This window comes from Protopterus annectens, chromosome 4.part1, assembly GCF_019279795.1.
Source record: "Protopterus annectens isolate FY-2018-M chromosome 4.part1, PAN1.0, whole genome shotgun sequence".
Classification (NCBI taxonomy): Eukaryota; Metazoa; Chordata; order Ceratodontiformes; family Protopteridae; genus Protopterus; species Protopterus annectens.
Genome location: NC_056734.1, coordinates 807,153,041 through 807,172,799, shown reverse-complemented (window position 1 = coordinate 807,172,799; position 19,759 = coordinate 807,153,041). Strand labels below are relative to the sequence as shown.

General features: G+C 45.5%; 1 protein-coding gene across 1 annotated transcript in view; it reads right to left on the bottom strand.

Moving 5' to 3' along the window:
- Nucleotides 1-19,759, bottom strand: part of LOC122801312 (AMMECR1-like protein) — a 1,138,599-nt gene that overhangs the window by 666,407 nt on the left and 452,433 nt on the right. The window lies entirely within an intron of this gene.

Here is a 19,759-nt window from a genome sequence, read left to right as displayed (position 1 = left end):
GGAGAATTCTCATGTGCAACCTTGCTAGGGGAACTAGAAGAACCGTGGCGGACATAGATCCCAATAGCTGCAGGACCATTCTGGCTGGGGCCTTGGATCTGGGAAGTAAGGCTCGAACTTGAGCCTGTATGGTTTGTATCACTTCTGTAGGTAGATAGACCCGCATTCGGTTTGAGTCTATCTCTACTCCGATGAATCTTATGCGTTGAGATGGCAGCAACACAGACTTTGGCCAATTGAAGGTGATTCCAAGGGAAGTGCCCAGTGACATTGTGGCTTGTAGGCTCCGCAATAGTAGATGCTTGGAGGTGGCAGTCAGGAGCCAGTCGTCTAGATACGGAAACACCTGGAATCCTAGACTTCTCAGGTGAGCAGTCACGACCGCCAAACATTTGGTGAACACCCTGGGGGCTGTGGTGAGACCAAAGGGCAGCGCGCGGAACTGAAAATGACTGTCTCCTAGACAGAAGCGCAGATGTCTCCTGGACGCTTGATGTACCATGATATGGTAATAAGCGTCCTTGAGATCTATGGAGCACATCCAAACACCTTTCTCCAGCAATGGGAGAATGGATTGTAGAGTGACCATTCGGAACTTGGACTTTTTGACTGAACGATTTAGAATGCTGAGATCCAAAATGGGCCTCAAGTCCCCGGTCTTTTTTGGCACCAAAAAGAATCTTGAGTAAGTCCCTAATCCGATCTGGTCTGCGGGGACTGGTTGGATGACTCCTTTTTGAAGCAGCTTTGACACTTCTAAGGCTGCAATTTCCCGTTGACTGGGTGGTGGGTCCGGGATTCTTTAGGACTGAGGTGGGGAGTGAGAAAAGGGGATGGCGTAACCTCCGGCGATAATTCGAAGCACCCATCGGTCCTGAGTGATACCTTCCCAGGCTTTTAGGTGCCTCGAAAAACGACCCCCGACTGGCTCCGGAGCTGCACAGTCGGGCAATCCCTCAGGGACTGTGAAAGGCTGAAGAGCCACGAAAGGATTCGCGGTCTCCAGTGTTGCGGGGGCCTCTGCCGCCTCTGGGACGGCATCTTCCAGAAGAATTTCCCCCTCCTCTGCCTCTAGAAGGGGGATCGTCCTGCTGTGAGGGATAAGACTTCTGAGATCTACGGAACCACATTTTCCCTCCTCTTTTAGCCTTGGGGTAAGGCCGAAAGGGAGTGGAAAATCGTGCCCCTACGGCAGTCAAAGTCTTACCTTCTTGCTCGCAGCGGGTCAATGTGTCCTTTACCTTGGGTCCAAACAAAGAGGACCCATCAAAGGGGGCGTCGGCAAAGGAAGACTTGAAGGCCTCCGCAAAATGACACAGGCGGAGCCCGGCTTGCCTCCATAGAGCAATGCCTGTACCCGCCACTCTACTCGCTCCTTCGGCTGCATAAGAAATGAGCCTCATGGACGAGTTTGATATGGATGACAGCGTAGCCAACTGAGAGCCAACCGTCTGGGCCAGCTGCTCAGGTAGGTTCCCCAAGAGGGTATCTGAAAGCTCCTTGATCAGATCCCTCTGAAACCTGGTGAAGTGCGTTAGATAGTTCAGGGACCTTAAAGTAAAGGCCGCCGAACTTAGGGTGCGCTTACCGTACCGATCCATGCTCCTAGACTCCTTATTAGGAGGATGGACGGACGTCGAAGCCTCTGCTACATCTTGCTGGGTAGCAGATGCCACCACCAAGGCATCTACAGCCACACCTTTAGTCAAAAACTCCTTTTCTGGGGGTGCTGACAGGAACTTATTTGGACGAGCAGGCACCGGTTCCACAGAGTCTGGGTGTTCCCACGCCCTTCGACAGATCAAATCTAGGAGCTCGTCGAAGGGCGGAGACACCCAGGAGTCGGAGGGCTGAGCCCCGAAGGCCTTAAGGAACACAGACTCCTCAGCAGAAGGGGGTTTGGATTGCCAGCCACCTCGTTGTTTAAGGGCTTCCAGGATGTCTGCAAAGGAGACATCATCTGAGGACGACTTAGGGGACCCCTCTGCATCATCAAGATCAGTGTCTGACGTGAGAGACTCATCGGGGGAGTCAATGTGCTTCCTCTTGCACGATCTTTTCCTGGGGGGTTCCTCCGAAGAAGCTTCAGAGGGACCTCCAGGAGGGAGGAACCCCCAGTGGGGGTGACCTCAGGCCCCGGGGCTCCGCTGTCTAAGGACAGGGGGACTGCCAAAGACCCAGTCTCCATATGCAGGGAAGGTGCTGGGGAGACCGTGGAGGTAGCCAAAGAAGATTTGGCTACGCCTCCTCATGGCCCTGAAGGCGGACCACCAGAATCCTGGGAAGGTCCCACCTCCGTGGCCACAACAGTAGACGGTACCCCCGCAGCCGACGCACCGAGAGGAAGGCTTGGGACTGAAAACATCAGTCCCAAAGCGTCCCCCCCGGGGCCGACAGAGGAGGTCCGCGTACCGAACTCCGACTCGAGAGCCGGGGTTGGAGTAAGGGTCGGGCCCGACCCGAAAACCTCCATCGGCTCCGCCAGCACTGGCTCCACGGTGCCGAGGCTGTTGGAGGAGGAACCATAACTACAGGGTGGACCATCGGCTCCGAAGCCGAATGGGCTGGAGCCGAAACTAACTTTTGGAACACAGGAGACTGGAAAAGTCTTAGGAGCACCCTGTCGATGTCCGAATCAGACATCTTGGAGGATCTAGATGAGACCGATCGGGTCCGAACCGACTTCTCCATCGGCTCCAAAGGACTGGGGGACCGGCTCCGAATGGACTCGACTACTATCGGTTCCGAGGGAGATCCCAAAACAATTTCCCTCGGTGCCGAGGAGGGCTTCGGCGCCGAAGGGGAAGAGTCTGAGCCGGCGACCCTCATCGGCTCCAAAATCAGTGGAGCCGATGAAGGTGACCCGCCTCTCGACGCCGCAGTCCTCTGCTCCGAAACCAGAGGAGTCGAGACTGAAGGCATCGAGGCAGACCGTTTCGCCCTCGGCTCCGAAGTCCGTGGAGCCGATGGAGAAGCCTGCCTAGGTTTCTTGGCAGTCGGTTCCGACAGACTGGTCGGAGCCGACGCTTTTTTCTTCTTGGTAGGAGAGGAAGAGGAAGATAAGGCCTCCTCGAAGGAGGGTTTAATCAGCCCTTTCAATATTAATTTATTCTTCCTCTCTTGGAGGACTCTAGAAGAAAAGGCGTGAAACACGCTACAGGACTCCTGTAGGTGCTTGGCGCCTAAACAATATACGCACGAGGAGTGGTCATCAGTTACAGACATTTTATAACCACACCTCGTGCACTTTTTAAACTCAGAGGGGTCTATGTTCTTTTGACATACTAACAGGTACTAAAAACAAGTTAAAGTAGCAGTATCTGTTCAGTAATGAAGATTTTACCACAAAACAAACAATTTTAAACCAACTTTGTTTTTTTTTTTTTTTAAACAAGACAATACACTACAATATCAGGAAAAAAAATACTGAAAAGGAGGGCCAAGACCCTCTAATTTAAACAGGTACTTGACCTCCTGAAAAAAACAAAAGACACTAGATAAAGAACAGGGGAAGGCCCCTCTAACTTAAACGGGAAACCTTTCCCTTAATCAAAAACACAATTTTCCACAACAAATGTCAGCAAAACACACTCGTACAACAACAATAGCTGTTAAAACAGCTTTTAGGGTAAGAATAGCAAAATTCCTGACAGGAAACTTAGAAGAAAACAGCACTTAGTTCAGCCAAGATGGAGACCACGTCCTAGCTTGTAAGCGGCAAACGAGATCTGGGGGATTAGTGGTGGTGTATCCTGGGATAGAAAATAGCTCAGCCAATAAGAGGCTTTGCTCTATAGCATAGCGTGCCGAGTCGGAGCCGAGGGATCAGCTCCGAGCCAATCAGTACAGAATGTAGGCGAGATAGGATCACATAACATCACTAGTTAAGACTGCAATCCAAATTGCAGCTTGCTACAGATCCCCCCACGATGCCCCAAGATTCTCACTACACCTTTCTAAACATACTGGAAAATATTAAGATACAACCAAACACCCTAATACTGGGTGATTTCAACTACCCTGCCATTAAATGGGAAAACTACTCGGTACCAACACCTTTTCCCAACAGTTTTTGGAATTCATAAATTCCAACGCTCTGGATCAACTAAATCCATTGTCCCACCAGGGGCTCCAATATCCTAGACCTGGTCATTACCAACATGGGAGATAGATGCTCCACACCAGTGGTCACCCCCTCATTGGTCAGGTCTGACCATAAGCAAATCACTCTGGACATCCACATCCCACCCTTATCCCCCAGTAAGAAACCTCCGTAAAAAACTTCTCCAAAGCCAACTTCATGCTACTCAAGTCAGAAGTGACAAACTTCATGACACCCATGCAGACAGGATCTGAAAGTTAGACTGCTGAATCCTACACTAAGACACTGTACGAGCACATCCACTCGTGCATCACTCATGCCATCCCAAATAGAACCAAGACGCGCTCTCCTGCAAAACAAGGAAACCAATCTGGTGGTCCCCTGCCATAAACAAACTCTAAAGCAGAAGGAAGAAACTGTTGCAGAAAAGAGGAAAATCCTAGAATGTAAAAAACTCCCTTACCAGCCTCAGTAAGAAGTTGAGATCCCTCAAAAAATCCTCCAAAGCTAGTTACGAAAATAAAATAGCCAAAGATTCCAAAGACAACCACAAGGCATTCTATAGTTATGTCAAGAATCTAAATGGCAATACTCAGATAGTACAGTTTTGTACCTACCATAAATGTAGATGTTAGAGTGTATACACTGCTGCAGTCATTACACTTGGGTTATCCTGCCGTCAGGCGTTTCCCCAGTCAGCCTGAGTTCCAAAGTCTTGGTCCAGCGTCGGTTGCTGTTGCCTCCTCCCTGACATCAGTGCGATAGGGGTATAAAAGATGCAGCCAATGCCATTTTCTTCAGTTTTTCTTGCCCCAGATGTCAGGTGCCTGTAAATAGGTAGTCAATTCCAATTGCTAATAAAACATACAAAAGAAAATCAAAAGACAACTTACAGCTACCAGCAAATATTCCCCATAGGTAGTAAGGGTAGGAGACATAGGTACGTACCAGCCAGTAAGAGGGGAAGGAGGGAGGGTAACCTGGACTGCAGCAGTTAATACACTCGAACATCTCCATTTACGGTAGGTACAAAACTGTACTATGTTCATCATGTTACACTGCTGCAGTCATTACACTTGGGTAGAATCCCAAAGCTGAGGTAGGGTGGCTGGTTCTATAAGGCATTAGGGGTGGCAATAAGGCCCTGCAGCACTGCAGTGGCGAAGCCAGCTCTGTATTTAGAGTACAGAGGCAGATGGTAATGCTTGGTGATGGTATGTAAAGAACTCCAAGTTGCTGCTTCCAAAATATATCCTTGGTAGGTACTCCCCTGAGGTAGGCAGTTGAAGTGGCTGTTGCCCTGGTAGAGTGAGATCTAATGCTGCTAGGTACAGGTTTTCCATGGTATGTGTAGCAGAACCATATACAAAGTCCTACCCATTTTGAAATAGTCTGTTTTGAAATGGCTTTTCCTTGTGCTCCTGCAGCATATGCTACCAATAATTACTCAGATTTTCTGAAAGCTTTGGTTTTGTCCAAGCAGAAGCGTAACTGCCTGTGAATGTCCAAAGAGTGCAGTAGTCTCTCCCCTTTATTCTGTGGTTTAGGATAAAAAAGTTGGCAGGTGAACAGTTTGGTTTAGAGCCACACTGGATACCACCTTTGGCATAAACGTAGGGTTAGTTCTTAAAGACACCCTGTCCTGGTGGAAAATGAGGAAAGGTTCCACTGCCATTAATGCCTGTAATTCTGAAACTCTTCATGCTGATGTTATTGCCAGGAGCAGAGCAGTCTTCCAAGAGATATATTTTAATTCTGCTGTGTTAGCTGGCTCAAAAGGAGGTAAAGTTAGTTTTTCCAAAACAAAGTTGAGGTCCCAAGTTGGAGTAGGTGCTCTACGGGGTGGTCTTATGTTTTTAGCCCCTCTGAGGTACTGTTTTAACAGAGGGTTAGAGAAAATTGGTGGATCCGTGTTGTAGTGAGCAGAGATGGCAGAGCCATGGATCTTGATGGATGAGGAGAGGCCTTTGTCCAGCATCTCAGTTAAGTATTGTAGTATCCGAGGAATGTTTGGGACAAGAGGGTCAAGGCTGTGAGCTTGGTTCCAGGCACAGAATCTCTTCCATTTATCCAAATAGGCTTTCCTGGTACAAGGCCTTCTGGCCTCTAGAATGACATCCATAACAGCTCTGGAGACGGGCACTGCTTGCTTGACTAAGGAATCTTCCATGCAGCTAGGTTTAAGGTCTTTAGCTGACTGTGTAGTATTTGAGAAGAAAGATCCAGAATGGGCCTCCAGGCTTTGTCCTTTCTGGGTACCAGAAAGAGTCTTGAGTAAAATCCTTGTCCTTGCTCCTGTGATGGCACCTTTTGAATAGCTCTCATATCCATGAGTGCTGTAATTTGTTTTTCAGCCTCTGCCCATTGATTTGGTGGCAGATTTGGCATTCCTTTTAACCTTGGCAGAGTGTGAAAGTGGAACCTGTAACCTTGAAATATAATGTTGAGAACCAATTTGTCTTTGGTGATCATTTGCCAATTGTGGTAGAAGAGTGCCAGTTTTCTTCCCAAGGGGGCTGCCAAGAGGGATTTGTTTGGCAGCTGTAATAGGAAGTCATTGGAGCTGCTTTTTATATGGTTGGGGCCTGTCTTCCCCTTCTTTCTGGCCTGATGCAACCCATTGTCGAGGCCTGTAAGGACCTTGTGTTTGACCTCTACCTCTTGGACGTCTGTATCTTCCCCTTTGAGGTCTGTCTGTAATTGGAAAGGACCAATTCTAAGCTGGCCAGTTTCTGCTAAATCTAGGTGGCTAAACCTGTAAGAAATCCTTCACCGTTTGCATAGATTTTGCCTTATCCTCCATTTTCTTTAATACCTCTTTTGCCTCAACTCCAAACAACACATCCTGCTGCAAAGGTGCATCCTATAATTTTGCTTTAACATGATCTGGTAACCTATGTTCTTTTAACCAAGCATGTCTTCTAATGACAGCCTGTAACTGCTGCTCTGCAGGAGGCCTCTACAGAATCAAAACCACATTGCAAAGTATGCTTTCCCACTTGTTCAGCTGCATGCAATAAATAGTACAGTTTTGTACCTACCATAAATGCAGATGTTCGAATGTTCACACTGCTGCAGTCATTACACTTGGGTTATCCTGCAGTCAGGCGGTCCCGTAGTCAGCCAGAGTTCCAAAGTCTTGGTCCGGCGTTGGTTGCTTTCGCTTCTTCCCTGATGTCAGTGCGCCAGGGGTATATAAGATGCATCCGACGCCATTTTCTTCAGTTTTTCTTGCCGCAGATGTCAGGTGCCCCCAAGTAGGTAGGCAATACATATTGCTAATCAGAAATATATATATATAAAATAAAAACAATACCTTCAGTTACAAGCAAATACACCACACAAGATGTATAGGATAGAAAGGTATAGGTAAGTCCAGCTAGTTCAGAGGGGATGAAGGGAGGGTAACCTGGACTGCAGCAGTGTGAACACTCTAACGTCTACATTTATGGTAGGTACAAAACTGTACTATGATCATCATGTTACACTGCTGCAGTCATTACACTTGGGTAGAATCTCAAATCTAAGGTTGGGTGGCTGGTCTATAAAGAGTTAGGATTGGCTATGAGGCCCTGCAGAACTGCAGTGGCAAATCCTGCTCTGGATTTAGAGTAAAGAGGCAGGTGGTAATGCTTGGTAAAGGTGTGCACTGAACTCCAAGTTGCAGCCTCCAAAATTTCCTTGGTAGGTACTCCTCTGAGAAAGGCTGTTGAAGTGGCTGTTGCCCTGGTGGAATGTGGCCTAATGTTATTTGGGACTGATTTTCCATGCTGTGTGTAGCAGTACCGAATACAGTGTCCTATCCATTTGGATATATTCTGCTTTGAGATAGCTTTGCCCTGTGATCCTGCAGCATATGCTACAAACAAGTTGCTCAGTTTTCCTGAAAGCTTTTGTTTTGTCCATGTAGAAGTGTAGCTGCCTGTGTATGTCCAAAGAATGCAGAAGTTTCTCCCCTTTATTCTGGGGGTATGGATAAAAAGTTGGCAAATGGATGGCTTGGTTAAGAGCCACACTAGATAACACCGTTGGCATAAAGGTAGGGTTTGTCCTTAAAGATGCCCTGTCCTGATGAAAAATTATAAAAGGTTCCACTGCCATCACTGCCTGTAGCTCTGAGACTGTTCGTGCTGAAGTTACTGCCAGGAGCAGAGCTGTTTTCCATGACAAAACTTTTAGATTGGCTGTATTGGCTGGCTCAAAAGGTGGTAGGGTCAGTTTTTCCAAAACGAAATTGCGGTCCCAAGTTGGTGTTGGTGCTCTCCGGGGCGGTCTTATGTTTTTAGCCCCTCTGAGGTACTGCTTTAGCAAGGGATGAGAGAATAAAGGAGGATCCGTGTTGTAATGTGCTGAAATGGCAGAGGCGTGGCTCTTAATTGATGAGAAGGATAGGCCACTGTCCAGCATCTCAGTTAAGTATTGTAAAATCTGAGGAATGCTTGGAACAAGAGGGTCAATGCTTTGAGCCCAGTTCCAGGTGCAGAATCTCTTCCATTTTTCTGAGTAAGCTTTCCTGGTGCTAGGCCTCCTGGCCTCCAAAATGACATCCATAACAGCTTCAGAGAGAGGTGTTGCCTGTTTGACTAATGTAACTGCCATGCGGCCAGGTTTAGGGTTTTGAGCTGACTGTGCAGGATCTGATTGTTTTGTTGAGTTAGAAGGTGTGGAATTTGAGGCAAAATCCATGGTGGGCCTTGAGCCAAGTTCCTTAAGATAGGGTACCAGGGCTGGCGTGGCCAGTCTGGAGCAATCAGGATCATCTGTGGTTTTTCCTGTTTGGCTTTTAGGAGTACCTTTGAAAGGAGAGGCAGTGGCAGGAAGGCATAAACTTTTAGGTTTTTCCAGCTGAACAAAAGAGCATCCACTTTCCATGCTTGTTTGTGATAAGTCCTTGTGCAGAATTTTTGTAGTTGGCAATTCAGTGGGGAGGCAAAAAGATCTAGGTCTGGACATCCCCATTTTTGAGTTACCATGCTGAAGATTTGTGGATTCAATTTCCATTTGTGAGGGTCCATGACATTTCTGCTTAGATCGTCTGCCAGAGTATTTTTCTTTCCTGGCAGGAATTGTGCTTGCAGGTGAACTTGATACGTTAGAGCTGTGTTCCACAAGGTCATGGCTTGCCTGCATAGGGGATAAGAATGAGTGCCCCCTTGCTTGTTTATGTACCACATTACTGTGGTGTTGTCTGTCTTTAGTAATAATTGTCGTGGATGCAGAAGGTCCTTGAAAGCTGTTAGGACATTTTGAACAGCCAACATCTCTTTTTGATTGATGTGAAGATGCATCTGGTCTGGGGTCCACTTGCCCTGAATGCATTTTCCTGCCATGTGTGCTCCCCAGGCGTAATCCGAAGCATCTGTTGTTAGAGTTTGCCTGGCTGTGGGTTGGGTAAAATGCTGACCCTTGTTTAGGTGACATGCCTGTGCCCACCATCGAAACTCCTGTTGTAGGCAGGGAATCATTGGTATTACTGCTTCTAAACTGTGAGAGTGTTGAGTCCAAACACTTTTTTGATACCATTGTAATTTCCTCATATGCACTCTGGCATATGGTATTAGTAGTATGCAGGATGCCATGAATCCCAGGGCTTGCAGAATTTTTCTTGCAAGGAGATGGGACTTTTTTGCCAGTAATTGAAAGTATTGAGTTAGTTGAACTTGTGTGTCTGGCATGAGGTAAGCCATCTGGGCCGTTGTATTTAAGCTGGCACCCAGGAATATAATCTGTTGCGAGGGAACTAGTTTTGACTTCTTTTCGTTTACTGTGTACCCTAGAGAAATTAGCAACCTTTTTACAAATGCCAGATGCTGTAGAAGAATGTCCTTTGTCTCTGCTTGAATGAGGCAGTCGTCCAGGTATGAATATATTTGAATTCCTTTTTGTCTGCAAAATGCAATTACTGGTGCCAGGCACTTTGTGAAGACCTTAAGCACAGTAGATAAGCCAAAGGGCAGTGCAGAGAATTGGTAGTGCATTGTACCAGCGTTGAATCTGAGGTATCTTCTGCAATTTTGTCTGATAGGGACATGCAGTTATGCCTCTGAGGTCCAGAGTAACAAGCCAAGCCTTCTTGCCCAGCATGGGTAGAAGCTGCTGTAATGTCAACATTTTGAATTTCAGAATATCCAGGTAAGTATTCAGAATTGAAAGGTCTAGTATGGGCCTCCAGGCCTTGTCCTTTCTGGGGACCAGGAAGAGTCTTGAGTAAAATCCTTGTCCTTGTTCCTGTTGTGGTACTTTTTGAATAGCTCTCATGTCCATGAGGACTGAAATTTGTTTTTGTGCCTCTGCCCATTGACTTTGTGGCAGGTCTGGCATTCCTTTTAGCCTTGGTAAAGTATGAAAGTGGAACCTGTAACCTTGAGACAATATTCAGAACCCATTTGTCTTGGCTGATTGTTTGCCAGTTTTGAGAAAAAAGTGCTAGTTTTCCCCCTAAGGGGGCTTCCAAAAGGGACGTGCTTGGCGTACGAAGGGGAAAGTCATTGTGACTGTTTCCTGTAAGGTTGAGACTTGTCCTCCCCTCCTTTTGGGGTTGAGGTGCCCCACTGTCGTTGTCTGTTTGAGGCTTGGGGTTGAGATCTGCCTCTTGGGCGTCTGTATCTGCTTCTCTGTGGCCTGTCTGACAATGGAAAGGACCAATTCTTTGTTGGCCAATTTCTGCTAAACCAAGGTGGCTGTACCTATAAGAAATCCTTGACTGTTTGCATAGATTTAGCTTTATCCTCCATTTTCTTTAACACCTCTTCTGCCTTAACACCAAACAAGGTATCATGCTGTAAAGGAGCATCCAATAATTTTGCATTAACATGATCAGGTAAACTCTGTTCTTTTAACCAAGCATGTCTTCGAATTACAGAACCTGTAACTGCGGCTCTACAAGAGGCCTCTAAAGAATCAAAACCACATTGCAGAGTATGTTTTCCCACCTGTTCAACTGCATGCAATAAATATTGCATTTCTTTACAATCAGGAACTTCTGAGCTTGCAAGCATTTTCTGTTTTAACTGAGCCATTAAATATTGTTGGTACTTAAGCATGTGAAACTGGCAATTTAAAGCTCTTACTGCTAAAGTTGCAGAAGTGTATACTTTCTTCCCCCATCTATCCAAAGCTCTGGAATCTCTGTCAGAGGGTACTGGATTTTTTTTGCAATGGAAGCCTTAACCCCTTTTGGACCCTGGGAAATAGTTTCTGGATCAGCAGAAGGGTTTTTGTAAATAAACTTGTGAGAGTCAGGGACTCTATAATACCTATCTGGCTTGGCTGGAGCAGGGGGCAAAGAATCAGGAGATAGGCTGGATTCAGAGAACACATCATCTACAATATCTAGTACAGGTGGAATAGCCAGGAGCCTGTGCTGAGGCAATAAAAGGAAATCCCTGTGCCTTTTCTTGGCTTCTGAGTAATCCTGACTTTCCCAATGGAAATGCTCCCTCATGGTATGTAAAGTTTCCCCAAAAGAGTAATCCTCAGGAGGAGAGGCTGAAGGGATAGATTCTTCAGCATCAGAGTCCTCATAGGGGGGTAGAGAGTATCCCTGGTCTGAAGAGAAATCAGAGGAAATGGAAACCTGATCAGAGGAATCATAGTCTGTATCCTGCCTAGGCCTTTTCTCAGGAGGGGGATGGGAACCCCTGATTAGAGTAATGAGGTCTTCGGCCATTTTAAGCATCTGTTTCTTAGGCATGGAGGACTGTCCAGGAGAATGCTGTACTTGTTTATTTGTCTCTAATGGTACCTTTGTCTTGGCTGTTTTAATGGTAAGTTGTAAAGGTCTGAAAACACCCTCAGAAGCCGATGCCTGCTCAGCGGCTCCGGACCTATCTGAGGGATTAGTTTCCGTAGGCCCAATACCTTGAGTTTCCAGAGGCCTAGATGTCTCCACATGGGAGTCGGAAGTGGCCTGTGGTTCTGAGGTAGCGGGTGTCAGGGGCTGCGAAAGCGCCTCACTGAGAACCAGCGAACTGGTGACTGGCCTAGAAGAGGTTTCGTCATCTGTTTTGGAACTCAGATGCCTGTCTTTATCCTTGTCTTTGCGTTTTTTCGGTATTGAAGTCGTCGGTTGATCCGACTGCATAGTAAAATTGAACCTTCGGCCAAAGTAGTGCAAAGCAAAATCAAAATGTCTTTTTATAGTGAGTTTGTTAAATCTAGCACAACACCGACAACTAGTGACGTCGTGATCAGGGCCTAGGCATGGAATACAGTAAGAGTGGAAATCCTTATGAGGTATTTGCTTCCCACAAGAAATACAATTATTAACTTTTTCTGACATCGGCCTGAGGCAAGAAAAAAGTTTCCCCAATGGGGTACTTAGCTTTATTGAAGACTTCAGATCTGAAATTCGACTTCGAAAATCTCAGGAGTCGGCCGACCGACACTTGCGAACTGCTTCTGCTTCGGGCACCGCGCGGCAAGAATGACTGAAGAAATGGCGCTGGATGCATCTTGTATACCCTTGGCACACTGATGTCAGGGAAGAAGAGACAGCAACCGACGCCGGACCAAGACTTTGGAACTCTGGCCGACTACGGGACCACCTGACGGCAGGATAACACAAGTGTAATGACTGCAGCAGTGTAACACGATGAACATCCTGGATTTCTTTAAAATTAGGAGGATCTGATTCTGGAAGCATTTTTTTGTTTTAACTGAGACAGTAAAAACTGCTGATATTTTAGCATGTGAAACTGGCAATTTAAAGCTCTCATTGCTAAAGTTGCAGACATATACACTTTCTTCCCCCATCTGTCTAATGTTCTGGAATCTCTGTCAGAGGGAACTGGATTCTTGGCTGATGAGTTCTTAACTCCTTTGGGTCCCTGAGAAATAGTTTCAAGGTCAGCTACAGGGCTTTTATACAGACATTTATGTGGGTCAGGGACTCTGTAGTATCTGTCAGGTTTAACAGGGGCTGGAGGTAAGGAATCAGGATTTAAGCTGGATTCAGTATACACATCATCCACAATATCGAACACTGGCAGAATAGCAAGGGGTCTGCGTTGAGGTAATAAAAGGTAGTCTCTGAGCCTTTTCTTGGATTCTGAGTAATCCTGGCCTTCCCAGTGCAAATGCTCCCTCATGGTATGTAGGGTTTCCCCAAAGGAGTAGTCCTCAGGCGGCGAGGCTGATGGAATTGATTCCTCAGCATCAGAATCCTCATAAGGGGGTAAAGAGTATCCTAGGTCTGAGGATGAATCAGAAGAGATGGACACCTGGTCGGATGAGTCATAGTCTGCATCCTGTCTAGGCCTTTTATCAGGAGGGGGATGGGACCCCCTAATCAGAGTGATTAGGTCTTCGGCCATTTTGAGCATTTGTTTCTTAGGCATGGAGGCCTGTCCTGGAGAATGCTGTATTTGTTTCTTTGATTTTAAAGGAGGCTTAGACTTAGCTGAGGGTTTAATGCTTAACTGAGTAGGTCTGAAGACACTCTCTGAAGCTGTGGGTTGCTCAGTTACTCCGGATCCCTCTGAAAGGTTAGTCTCGGTAGGCTGAATAACTTGTGCATCCGAAGGCCCAGCTATCTCCACGTGGGAGTCAGATGTGGCCTGTGGTTCTACAGAAGCAGTCGTCAGGGGCTGCGAAGGTGCCTCGCTGAAAACCAGAGAACCGGCGACTGGCCTAGAAGAGGCTTCGTTGTCAGTTTTGGGCCTCAGATGCCTATCCTTGTCTTTGCGCTTTTTGTGTATTCCGGTCGTCGGAAGGTCCAACGACATGGTATAATTCAATTTTCTACCAAAATAATGTCGGGCAAAATCAAACAGACGTTTAATAGTGTGCTTGTTAAACCTAGCACAAAACTGACAACCAGTGACGTCGTGGTCTGGGCCTAGGCATGGGATACAATAAGAATGGAAATCCTTATGAGGTATTTGCTTCCCACAAGAAACACAGTTATTAACTTTTACTGACATCGGTCTGAGGCAAGAAAATGTTTCCCCAATGGGGTACTTAGCTTTGTAGAAGACTTCGGTTCTTGATTCGGAATGAAAATCTCAGGAGACTGCCGACCGGCACTTGCGAACTGCTTTTGCTTCGGGCACTGCGCGGCAAGAAAGACTGAAGAAAATGGCGTCGGCTGCATCTTATATACCCCCGTCGCACTGATGTCAGGGAGGAGGCGACATCAACAGACGCCGGACCAAGACTTTGGAACTCAGGCCAACTGGGGAACCGCCTGAAGGCAGGATAACCCAAGTGTAATGACTGCAGCAGTGTAACACGATGAACATCTGCTCTGAGCTACAACAGAATGGCATTAAATATACTGATCCCAGGAATATTGCCAATATCCTGGCAGATCGATTTAGTGCCAACTTCACCCCCCTCACCCCCTAAAGGGCTCATCTCAATACTAAAAGACTGCCAAATTCCAGTAATCACAGCCACACAGGTAGAATCCGCACTCTCCAAAGCTAAGAATACAGCATCCATGGGACCAGATGACATCCCGGGCTGTGTACTACATGAACTACAAAATTAACTGGCACCTCACCTGTCATGTTTAATCATAGTCTCACCTCAGGCTTCGCACCCACTGAGTGGTGCACAGCTACAGTTATCCCACTCCACAAGGGGGGATCCACCTCAGATCCCAGGAACTACCGTCCCATCAGTCTGACGAGCCTGATCTGCAAGGGCATGGAACGCATTATCATTAAACTTGTAAACAAAGACATTGGCAAACTTCAAACACTGTACCCCACCCAGTTTGGGTTCGTGAAGGGCCAATCTTGTCTCTGAACCTAACTGACTTCTTTGAATCAGTCTCCAGAGCTGTGGACGAGGGTAAGGCAGTCCAACACAGCCTATCTGGACCTCGCCAAGGCCTTTGACACCATCCCCCACTCTGGAATCATAGGCAAACTTACTAAGCTGGGCATAAATCCCTACGTCACTCGATGGGTTGCCAATTGGCTTACTGACAGAACCAGACTGTAAAAGTAGCAGACCAGCTCCAGACAAGTGACAAGTGGAGTACCTCAGGGTTTAGTCCTGGGACCACTCTTGTTTGGCATCTACTTCTCTGAGGTACAGCCCAACACTAAGGGACTCTGGCTAACAAAGTTTGCAGATAACTGCAAACTGGGAGCCATTATTGAATCCCCAAATGATGTAGATATTCTACAAAAGGGCCTTACAGAAACAGATGCTTGGTGCCAGAGCCATGGGCTCAAGCTTAATGCCAAGAAATGTATAGTTATCCCCTTTGGGGGAAACCATGTACCCATGAATTACCACATACGTGGCAGTACACTAAACACCGAAAGTGTGATGAGAGACTTAGGGACACAGGTGGAGAGTGGTTCACCTTAGACATCGCCACAACAGTCAGGAAATCCTTCTACGTGGCACACCTCATCACTAAGGGCTTTTCATCCAGAAAAAAGGATGTCAATGCCCCACTGTACTCATCCCTCATTAGACCCATTATAGGAGTACAATGCCCCATTTGGTATGTACCTCACAAGACATCTGCAGCAACTGGAAAGGCCGCAGAAATACCTCACTGAAAGAATCACAGGCCTAAAAAGCAGACCGTATGCTGACCGTCTAAAAAATCTCCAGCTATACTCTGTGGCATATCGTCGACTCAGAGGCAATCTCTGCTTAACATACAAGGCCATGTCAAACCCTGAGCTGCTGGACATGCTCCACTTAAAGAAATCCCAATCCCTCAGACACGCACTCCAGGGATCTAAACCTTGTCATCACAACGAACAAAACATGCTGGGGGGATAGGTTCCTAACCCAGAGACTCCCCCATACATGTCCAGCAGAGCGCCTCCTTAGCCCTCTTCAAAAGGAACCCTGACGACTGGATGGGAGATAGGAAATTCACCCCAGGGATCATGTCAGTCTCCCTGCTAGACAGAGGTCTAGGGAAGTAAATATTGTGGGAAGAAATATCCAGGGAACTATTATGGCTAGGCTTGTATAGGCCCTAGGGCCGATAGCCTAGTACCAACATATGAATCTATAAAGTTAAGCTTGTTTGCCTACTCCTGGGGGCAGGGAATGGAAGTACACATCTTGGGCTTAGTATCCAAACATTGTATCTCTGGTTTACAACAGGGGCCCAGCAATGCGCATCTGACTTAAAATGGAAGCTATTATTGAGGGATTACATCACTTACATTATCAAGCACCAAATCCTTGTCGCACCTATTACATGCCTGCCCGTTTGTTGTCTATGGAAATGTATATCTAAGCAACTCAATTGTATACATCAATACAACCCAAAACATTTTCAGTCATCACTAAACAAACTAATCCACCTGGCAAGACCGCCACTCCCTCTCCAAAAACAGAAAATATGACAGACTATCCCCACACAGTTTAATTCCAACCAAAACCACCCAAAGCTCTTCAATTTTAGTCCAGTGCCTACCTCACTCATATTGAAGTTGCTCCTTAAACTAAAAACTATCTTCATAGCTGTAGACCAACTACCATCAGGCTACCTAAAATATTCACAAAAGTTACAGCCTTTCCTGTGACCATACTAACTAAAAGATCCATAGTAGAAAGATGCATCCCATCACTATGGAAACAATCCTGCATCATACCATTGCACAGAGGCAGCACAGCTACAGAGTTTAATAACTAATAATCAATTGTGATTCACCCCGCCCCATCTCCAAAATAGAGAAATGCATCCATATACAGCTGATGCAATATCTAACCTCAAATAACCTGCTTTCAGAAACACAACATGGCTTTAGACCCCAGCAGAGCACCACTACTGCTCTACTACATTTTACCAATATAATAAACAGACATAGCAACAATGGTCTGCTTGTGTCCACCATGTTCTTAGATTTATCAAAGACATTTCATACCTTCTTGCACCAGCAACTGCTCATTCAACTCTGCTCAATAGGACTTTCACAATACTCATTGCTGTGGTTTCTTAGTTGCCTATCTGGAAGGAAACAAGCCATTAAATTGCAACAGACCTACTCATCCTGGGTCCTCTACTACTTAACATATTTATTAATGACCTCCACACAGTACACAGGTGACTCAATATTATGTGCAGCCTCAACAATAAAGAAGCTCCAAGACATTACCCAGAATTCTTTCTCCTCTGCAGAAATCTTGCTCAAAGAACCAAACCTCCTACTCAACCCCAAGAAAACTAAGTTAATACTTTTTGCCTAAAAAAAGGTTGCCAAAATCAAAAGCAGTCTTTTACCATACAGTTAGCAAATACTGTCATTGAAACTGTAACTCATAATGAACTTCTAGACATAATAATGGATGACAATTTCAAATATAACTAGCATATACTGCACACCATTAAATCTACACACCAGAAACCAGGTTCCTTTTATAGGATCAATGGATTCCTTACAGATACTGCAAGAAAAACTCTAGCCACCACTTTCTTACTGCCAACTCTCTTATGTGCCGCTCATATCCTAACAAACAAACAATACTCAAAGAAACTCACCTCTTGCTACAATAAAATGGCTATATTTACCATCAATCTCCCTCATATGGCCCAACACTGTCATAGCTTAAACAATTAAACTGACTTGAACTGCACAGCTACCTAACATATTCACAACTAACTACAGCACAAAAACGTATTCATCATCCAGACAAATGCCCTGAACTACAAACTTATTACTGCCCTACTGTCCAGCAAGGGACCTCAGCTCTAATAACAAATTCTTATTACTTACAAAGAAGTCAAATAATGTTACAGGATACTTGCTCTGGTCCCAAGACACTGCTAAACTCTGTTACTAGTATCCCCACACAAATAAAACTCTCCATCAAACTCAATAGTTTTAAACCACATTACTCAATAGTCAAACAACATTTTAACCAGTCCTGGTCCTGCTCATGGTCATCATAATCACCAGGTTAAGACTTTGTGCTCACCAAATACTCTCCTTAAACAGAATGCTCTCAATCTCTTACTGAAATGACAATCAATTTTTATACTTAACTGCTGCCTGTACATTTCACTAAGTTGCACATTTGCTCTCTCTTTAGTAATGTCTGCCATTTAGAATGTATAAATGGAACTATTGTATGTGTATAAGGGTCTATGTCAGATGACCAACTTTTCGGAAACTTGAAAAAAACATCAGAGAGACTATATGATCAAGTTTCTGAAAACTCTAACAATCAAAAAAACCCACAAAAATCTATTTTTACAGTTTTGCACGGGGGCAAGCCCCCCTGCAAATTGTATATACCAACTCCAAGATCACACTACAGTGAGGAAAAGGGTAAATTTCCCGATCCTCGCTGTATCATGATCACCATTCAAAAGCTTCGAGTTTTCAAAAACTCGATCATATGGTCTCTATCATATGGGGTTTAGGTTTCTGAAAACTCTATCAACTGACAGGGACTCTATGTATAAAGATAAATAGAAAAGTAACTAGTCTGTGTGTTTAACTAGAACTAACACAATGTAAATAAATGCAGCTTTTCTCCCTGGGTCTCTGCTGCAAATGGGTATTACCCAGTCAGACTTTCCTGGTAAATAAAGACAGATAAATAATAAATGCATGAGCATATAAGTAGAGCCTAATAAGAACCCCCCACCCCCCGAATGGTGCCAGATAGCTATTTAGTATAATTGCTGTGGTGATAGTTGTTAAACAGGGGCTATAATCTGTAGAGAAAGCACCGAAAATGCATAACTGGAACCTATATGGCATCTGGCTTGTATGATAAATGAAATATTTTGTGTTTTTTTCTTTATATTTTACTTAAGTTAGTTTACTGGGATAGGGCACCGATCAACAAACGGCCAGTTTCAGACCCTGTCTGGGTATTAAAATGCAACAATTAATACTATAAAGCATTAGTTACAAAAAGTACAGTTTTGTACCTACCATAAATGTAGATGTTCGAGGATCCACATTGCTGCAGTCCTAACTATTGGGTAGTCCGCTGTCCAGTCGGCCCGAATACCAAAGTATATGGCTGACGTCGGTCAGGGCGCATTAGACTGACGTCAGTACGTCAGGGTACTAATGCGCATGACCGACGTCATATCCTCAGTCTTTTCTTGCCCCAGATGTCAGAAGACCCTGAAAAGATAAGGCCAAAAACCAAAAATTCCCAAAATACCTGCACCAAAAAATATATGTACAATATACACACAATTAGCAGAATATAACCTCACCTACACAACCACCCCTAAACACAGAGGGGAAGGAGGGAGGGTAAATTGGACTGCAGCAATGTGGATCCTCGAACATCTACATTTATGGTAGGTACAAAACTGTACTATGTTCTTCATTCCACATTGCTGCAGTCCTAACTATTGGGTAGAATCCCAAAGCAGAGGTAAGGGAGGCTGGCAAATCATAAGGAAACAGGAGCTGACAACATGCCTTGCAAAATAGCAGTGGCAAAACCAGCCCTAGACTTAGAGTAGAGAGGAAGGTGATAATGCTTAGAGAAAGTATGCACTGATCTCCAAGTAGCTGCCTCCAAAATATCCTTAGTTGCCACCCCCCTTAGAAATGCTGTGGAAGTGGCAGTAGCCCTAGTGGAATGAGGCCTAATCCCAGCTGGAATCTCCTTGCCATGATGGGAATAACAAAATGTAATGCAACACCCAATCCACCTAGAAATAGTTTGTTTTGACACAGGCTTGCCCTTTGAACTCAAAGC